Here is a 7,781-nt window from a genome sequence, read left to right as displayed (position 1 = left end):
TTCTTCGGATTGTAGTGCACCGGGGACACCCAAGTACTATCAGAGATGGGATAGATAACTCCAACATCGAGCAACTTCAAAATTTCCTTTTTCACCACTTCTTTCGGGTTCGGGTTTAGCCGACGCTGAGGTTCTACACTAGAATACAACTCATCCTCCAGGTTTATCCGGTGGGTGCAGAGATCAGGAGATATTCCATTGATGCCATCTAGGGTGTAGCCTATTGCTCTTCTATAGTTTCTTAACTGATTGCAAAGCAATTTTAATTCTTTTTCGGGCAGGCTAGAATTGACGATAACTGGATAAGTTGAATTAGGTCCCAAGAAAGTGTACCTAGCCCAGACGGAAGAGGTTTGAGTTCTACTTTAGGTGCCTTTGACTCGGCCCAATCATCAGTGGTTTGGAGTTGCGGCCCGAGGTGGTGCTCGATTATCCTACTTGGTGGGGCGGTAGTGCTAGTGGTTGGGTTGGAGATCGGGTGGCCCGGCGTCGAGCAACTGCACGACATGACGTAGGAGGTGACTACTGACTTGTTCGAGCTTCGGTTGCCGAGCATTATTCCCTCCTTTTCAGCCTCCATCAGGTCTCCACTTAACTCCGGTTCAATGACTTCCCGATAAGTATCAAGCAGCTCCTTGTAGAGCTCTGTTTCTTGATGCACGAATCCATCCTTTCTGCCATTTGTTAGCGCTGTTTGTAGGCAATTCCCGATTGCTATCTCCTCAAGCGCCTCCTCATGCAGGTTTTCTAACTCCTCTAGCCAGAAGGTTTGCCCCACGATTGTGGGCTTTGTCATGGTTTCCCGAATATCAAACTACATAGTGAGGTCTTCCCCGAGCTTCAGATCTATCTTCCTGTTCCTCACATCTATCATAGCTCCTGCGGTAGCTAAGAATGGTCATCCTAAAATAAACGGATCCCTTAGCTCTACATCCATTTCTAAAACCACAAAGTCAGTTGGAACATCTACCGACCCTACCTTGACCGACAAGTCTTCCAATACTCCTCTTGGCAACCTTGTGGTTCGGTCTGCCAGAACTAGTTGGATGTCGGTGGGTTTGAATTTCTCAAATCCAAGACGTTTGGCTACAGTTAAAGGCATTAAGCTGACTGATGCCCCCAGGTCACAGAGACATCTGCCGAACGTCAAAGATCCAATCAAGCAAGGTAAAGTGAACGACCCCGGGTCACTCAGTTTCTTAGGTGTAGTAGTCCTCTGTATTATAGCACTGCACTCATGATTGAGTATGACCATCCCTTGAACTTGTTTGATCCGTTCCATCACAACATCTTTCAGGAATTTCTGGTAAGGGGGTATCAGAGTGAAAGCGTCCATTAGAGGCATGCGAAGCTCGAGTTCCTGCATCTGTTTTTCGAACAATGCCTTGTACTTCTCAAGAAGTTCCTTGCGAAATCGTCTAGGAAATGGCAAGGGTGGCTTGTAAGGTGGAGGGATGAATTGTCTTTCTTTCTGTTTCTCTCCTTCTGGTTTGTCTATAAGAGGTGGACTGACCAGAGTATCAACCCGATCATCTATCCGAGTAGTGTGGTCGGGTGCTGGGTCGGGTTGCTCTACAGAATGGTTTGGTGGTTGAGCAGGAGTGGGTGGTTCACGGAGATCCTCCCCATCTAAGTCATTGTTGTCCTCAGAAACGTGCGGTGGTGCCGTCTGAGGTGGTAATTGGTGTCCACTCCATAGGGCGATGGCAAGCGCAGACTCCTGACTTTTGGAAGTTGAGGCCGATTTATCTGTAAACACCTGAATTCGAGAGCCTAAGGCATCAAACTTGTTGTGTAGTTGCGTGAAATTGGCTGATAAACGGCAGGCAAGATCATCGAATCTTGTAGTAATTTGTACGTCATCGGTCTTCTGAGTTGACAGGACTTGGTGCATCAGTGAGAGAAAATCTAGCGATGAGAAATTATATGAAGGTATTGGGCTGATAGTCGGATTACTTGGGATGTAGGTCCTAGTCCTTGTTGTGTGACCACTTTGATTATAGATGTAGTTCATGTCCGCTAGCTGAGCATTCTCGCCATCTTGTTGTAGAAACTGCTCTTCTTCTGAGATTGCATGGACATGCTGCTGCTGGTTGAAGAGCTTATCGAGCTTGTCATTGAGAGCGTTCATGTCTCGCTTATACTTGGCATCGTCCTCGCTATTAGATCGCACAGTGCGATCATATTCCTCATTGTATTGGCCATCTGATTGAGCTAAGTTCTCCACTAGATCCCAACCTTCATCGTCATCCTTGTTGAGGAAATTACCATTGCTGGCGGTGTCCAGCAACATCCGTATCTTAGGGACCACACCTCGGTATAGTGTACTTAGCAATGAAGCATTGCTGAATCCATGATGAGGGCATCTGCTTGTGTATCCCTTGAAACGTTCCCAAGCTTCACTGAACGTCTCATTGCTCTTCTGAACAAAACTGGAAATGTCATTTCGTAGCTTTGCAGTTCTGGAGTTGGAGAAGAATTTGGCTAGAAATGCCTTCTTGCATGCTTCCCAGGTGGTGATGGACTCCTTGGGGAGTGATTTCTCCCAGATGTGTGCTTTGTCTCCCAAAGAAAATGGGAAAAGCCAGAGTTTGAATCCATCTTCACTAACTCCATTGATCTTGGTTAGGCTAGAGAGCCTATCAAACTCATTCAGATGGTCCAATGAGTCCTCCATTGGCAGTCCATGAAACTTGTTGCTTTGTATCATTTGGATGAGACTACTCTTGATCTCAAATTTGTTGTTTTGGACAGCAGGTGGCACAATGCCATGTCTTTGAGTGTGAGTAGATGGAGCATCTTCTGCTCCTATGTTGGTCCTCTCTTGAGGAGCTGGTGGACCATTCTGATTGTTCATTGTCTCCTCAATTGTTGTTGGTTGCTGAACTCATTGTTGTCGGAGTAACCTCGGTCTGTCGATGTTGTCGATGAAAGGACTCAAGTGTTGGCTACCCTTGGATTGTGTTTGCATGCACAAGCAGGTGACTGAGTGGGTACACGAAGGTCAACCCGATCCATGTGATCAAGTGACGATTCGGGTGGGTGCTCGGGTTATACCTAAAATGCAAAACAAACAAACACGAAAAGGAAACAAGTCAGTACCAAACCAAAGTGTATAATAGAACTTGATCTAGCAAGTACTGAAATCCTAAACGTAACAAATTAAATTCAACCAAATGGCAACAACGCCAAATTGATATCAGGATTTTTATCCAGGGTATCAATTCCCTATGCAGTTGTAGTACAAAAGGTTATCAATCCAAATGGTTGTTATGCTAGCAGATGGGATGCAGTCAGAAGCAAGCAAGTCAAGCCAAGCAATAAAAGGGGTTTTATCTAACAATCCTAGAATAATAAAAGAAAGAATATAAACAAAAAACCACATGACCTAAGCACTCGATGCAAGCATTCGAGTACAGGATCGGGTGGGGGGGGGATCAAGTAAGCAAGATGAGTATGAACAGCTTGGCTTGTTATTGCCTCACGAAAATATTTCTTAGACAATGAATCTCTAAAATCTTATTTAAACACTCTCGCGATAGAAACAATCAACCTTGATCACTTCCCTACCTAACTCTCGTTGGAGAAACATGACCAAGCAGGCAATACAAACCGATTCATTATTGTCAATAAACTCCTTACACATCTAATCTCTTAGGCTAAGTGAGTAAATCTCTAGCATTGATTGATTCAAATCTCACCCTCTCTGTTTGTTGATAGCATTAAGAACACCAGCCTAGAAAGGAATTTATAAAACATAAACAACCAAGCTAAGACATCCTAACCGATCAAGAACACAAAATCGTCTATCCCATCCCTAGAAAATTTGTTCCACTACTCAGAATTCTTTGCAGAAAACTTAAAAGCAAAGATAAACGAAAATTGCATTGTATTAAAAGATAAAGTAGAAGTAAAGAGTACAAGGTCGAAATCTAAAAGTACAGCAAAAAGATGTAAAATAAAATCCTAACAAAGATAGAAAAGTGTTTTAGTCACTCCAGATCTCTCTCAGCAGCTCTCGCTCTCTGGTTTGAGTGTCTGCGGCGTCCTTTTGCGAGAGGAAGAAGAGGGGGTTTATATATGGAAATCCATTAACCATAGCTTCTCAGTCCTGCCCGAGGGTCTGCTCGATGAGGTGGTCGAGGATGAGATCGGGTTGCCCTTCGGATAGGTCTTCGGATTGTTCTTCCTGCTCTTGGATCCTCTTCGATCGGGTTGGTGTTCGGACTGTTCTTCCTGCTCAATAGCTCCTTCGGGTACATGCTCGGATTTGACCTTGTTTCTCCCCATTTTAGGCTCTAAAGCACCTGTTTTCATCCAAAATATGCAAATGCAAGAATGCAACACCCTAAATGGCCTAAAAGCGAATTCCTACAATTAATAACCTAAAAATGCTAAGGTTAGGGTATAAACAATGCAAAATATGGACAAAAAATTATGCTTAAAACATGTAAATTAGAGAGTTATCACCTTTGCTAGGGCAACCAAAGTTATTAGGTCTCTCTTTGGTGGGCCTTGAATCTGTTTTAAGCCTTTTAACCTTTTCGCAGCCCATACCCATCAGCCTAAAAACCAGGTCCGTATTAACTCTTTGTTGGTCAATCTGTAGACAGTTCATAGCTCGATCTCTTACTCTCAATGGCCGAGTCTTCTTGAGAAGTATATTATACACTCTTTCATCATGCATTTATACACTCTTTCATTCTGCATTTATACTCTCAATGGCCGAGTCTACTGATATGTGTATATTATACACTCTTTCATCATGCATTTCTCATTCATTTTGTTCTCTTAACTCACTGTTTTGCATTGTTTTTCGTCTCTTTTGCATAATATGTATATTTAGGTAGCCTTCGCATTGGTCTTGCATGCATCTTGCATATTGGAGTTGTTTCAGGTGTTTTAGGAGATTTCCAAACCATCAAAAGCAAACAGAGAGCAGAAGAGCAGTCCAGCGACTCGATCTACACTACCCAGCGCGACCCAATCTTACACGTCTTTGATCGAGTCGAGTGAAACTTTTACTATGGGATTCATCTTTTGGAGTCTTCATCAAAATTGTAGAGAAATGAGTCATCTTTCCAATGCCGTTGATTTCAAGCCAATCGGCAGCGTGATTCAAAAGGTATCATTGTTTTAGTGGATGCACGTACATTCTGAATTCCGACTCGACCTGCACGCGAAGGAGAGCCCCACTCGATCGGACATGTTAGCAGCGACTCGACCAAGACGTCATAGGAGGGCTCCTGAGAACCCTCAAGACGCAAATCGATCAATAGCTCCCAGACGACACATTTCAAGCTGCCTCTCGATAGAAGTTTTCAAGCTGCCTCTCGATCGATTGTTTCAAGCTGGCTCTCGATCGATTGTTTCAAGCTGGCTCTCGATCGATGTTTTCAAGCTGCCACTCGATCAAAGATCTCTAGCCGCCATTTGATCAAATTTCATAGACTCCCACTCGATCGACACTCTCACGACACGACTCGATCGACGCTCTTAAACCGACATCCTGAATTTGTTCTGAAGACGCGTCCGAGAAGGGTTCCTGAACCGCCTTTCTATTTTGTCGTTTTATGTTTTAGGGCTTTCCATGTTTTGCTATAAATACTCTTTTAAGTCTTTACTCAAGGGACATAGTTTTTATCCTAGAGTTTTCAGGTAGCCACCAAAACGTTTCTAAGTTTGTAATCAAAAGATATCTCTTAATCCTTTTAGTTTTTGCAATTGAATTCTTCTGCAAAATTGTTTATCTCATCTTTATCTATCTAGTCATGCTTAATTCTGTGTTTTCTGGGTTTTTGATGATGATTGTTCTTGAGTAGTGAAATAGGGTTCTTGAGGATGGGATAGATAAGGTGGAGAATCTTAGTCTAATAGGATGCCTAAGCTTAGATTGTTTGATTTCCCTTATGGATTAGTGTTCTTACTGCTAATTTCTTACTGATAATTTGGGATTAGATCTTAAGCATATCAGCACCCAAAAGGTGTTCTATGGGATGCTTGAACAAACTAATACCAAAGATTTGCATTCCTAGCCTAAGAGATTGGATATCTAGGGCGTTTATTGACGTGAATGAACTTGTTTGTCATGCCAGCTTAATCATGTTTCTATAGCAAGAGTTAGGTTTGGAAGTGATTGAGTCTGAGTAGCTTTTATCAAGAGATTGAATTAGCTAAGCTGTGATGTTCGTTGTCTAGGGATAACTTGATTGTGTTCTGTTAGGCGTTCTAGGTAGATTAAGAGACTCCACCAAAATCAATAACCCCATCCTTAAGGCCTCTACTTATCTGATTGTTTCTACATCTTTAAGCTTGTTCTTTGTTTTAGTTGCAATAGGTTGCTCATTTGTCTCTGCTCGTTTAGCTTGTTTTTGCTCTCTTCTGTTATTGCATTTTAGCTCTTGTTCTGCAAACTCGTTTTGTTCTTGCATCTCGTTCACTCTAGGTTGTTAGGAAAAAACTCATTTTGAATTTGGCTTAACTTGTGACTGCTTGATTGCATCGCGATTGTTAGTAAAGTTTCCCATTTGGATCGACACCTTATGTACTATTACTGCATTAGGTTAATTGAGACCTGCTAGGAGACACAAAATCCTAGTATCAATTTGGCGTCGTTGCCATTTGGGATTCGTTTTGCTGCATTTAAGATTTCAAGTTTTGCAAGATTAAGTTCTGTTACACTTGTCATTCTGAGTGCTGACTTGTTTTGGTTGTTTACGTGTTTGTTTTGCATCTCAGGAACCTGTTGATTGCAACCTTGCATGCACACCAGAATCTCCTTCCTACTATTGACGACATCAGTCGGTTGCAAAGACCACGACAAGCTCTTACTCACGCTGATCATCCTGAACCAATCACTATGGAACAACCTAACGGACCCAATCCGAGACCGCGACACATTGGTGCTGGAGATGCGCCGAACACTCATACTCAGAGTGCTGGAATCGTCCCTCCTGCTGTGCAGAATAACAACTTCGAAATGAAAAATGGTCTGATCTCCATGATCCAAGGGAACAAGTTTCACGGATTGCCTATGGAGGATCCACTCGATCACCTGGTTGAGTTCGACCGTCTGTGCAATCTCACCAAGATCAATGGAGTGAGTGAGGATGATTACAAGTTGCGACTCTTCCCATTCTCCCTGGGAGATAAAGCTCATCAATGGAAGAAAAACATTCCCAAAGGATCCATCACCACTTGGGATGACTGCAAGAAAGCCTTCCTAGCCAAGTTCTTCTCCAACTCCAGAACAACACGTCTCAGGAATGACATCTCCAGTTTCACTCAGAAGAACTCAGAATCATTCTGTGAAACCTGGAAGCGTTTCAAGGGTTACCAAAGCCAGTGTCTACACCATGGTTTCAGCAACAAGTCACTGCTGAGCACTCTATACCGTGGTGTACTTCCAAAAATCCGCATGCTTCTTGACACTGCTTCTAACGGTAACTTCCTGAACAAAAACATTGATGAAGGATGGCAACTGGTTGAGAATCTCGCCCAATATGACGGTAACTACAATGACGACTATGACCGCACAGTTCGAGGCGATGCTGTGTCTGAGGAGAAGTACAAGAGGGACCTTAAGAATGTCAATGACAAGCTTGACCGCCTCTTGCTAAGTCAGCAGCAAACCGTCCACTTCGTCTCTGAGGATGACCATTTTCACGTTCAGGATGGGGAGGGTGAGTAGTCTGAAGAAATCAGCTACGTCCAGAATCAAGGTGGATACAACAAGGGTTACAACCCCTACAAGACGAACCCCAATTTGTCTTACTGGAGCA

General features: G+C 43.2%; 2 non-coding genes across 2 annotated transcripts; one reads left to right on the top strand and one right to left on the bottom strand.

The window, feature by feature from the left end:
- Positions 1-2,348: 2,348 nt before the first annotated feature.
- LOC147928809 (small nucleolar RNA R71) lies at positions 2,349-2,455 on the top strand. Its single transcript, XR_015581058.1, has one exon. It is a non-coding gene; the product is annotated as a small nucleolar RNA R71 (small nucleolar RNA).
- A 4,800-nt stretch (positions 2,456-7,255) lies between these two features.
- LOC147928808 (small nucleolar RNA R71) lies at positions 7,256-7,362 on the bottom strand. Its single transcript, XR_015581121.1, has one exon. It is a non-coding gene; the product is annotated as a small nucleolar RNA R71 (small nucleolar RNA).
- Between the last annotated feature and the right edge of the window lie 419 nt (positions 7,363-7,781).

Source organism: Camelina sativa, chromosome 14, assembly GCF_030686135.1.
Source record: "Camelina sativa cultivar CO46 ecotype springtype chromosome 14, ASM3068613v1".
In the NCBI taxonomy this organism is placed as follows: domain Eukaryota; kingdom Viridiplantae; phylum Streptophyta; class Magnoliopsida; order Brassicales; family Brassicaceae; genus Camelina; species Camelina sativa.
This window is presented reverse-complemented; position numbering and strand designations above follow the sequence as displayed.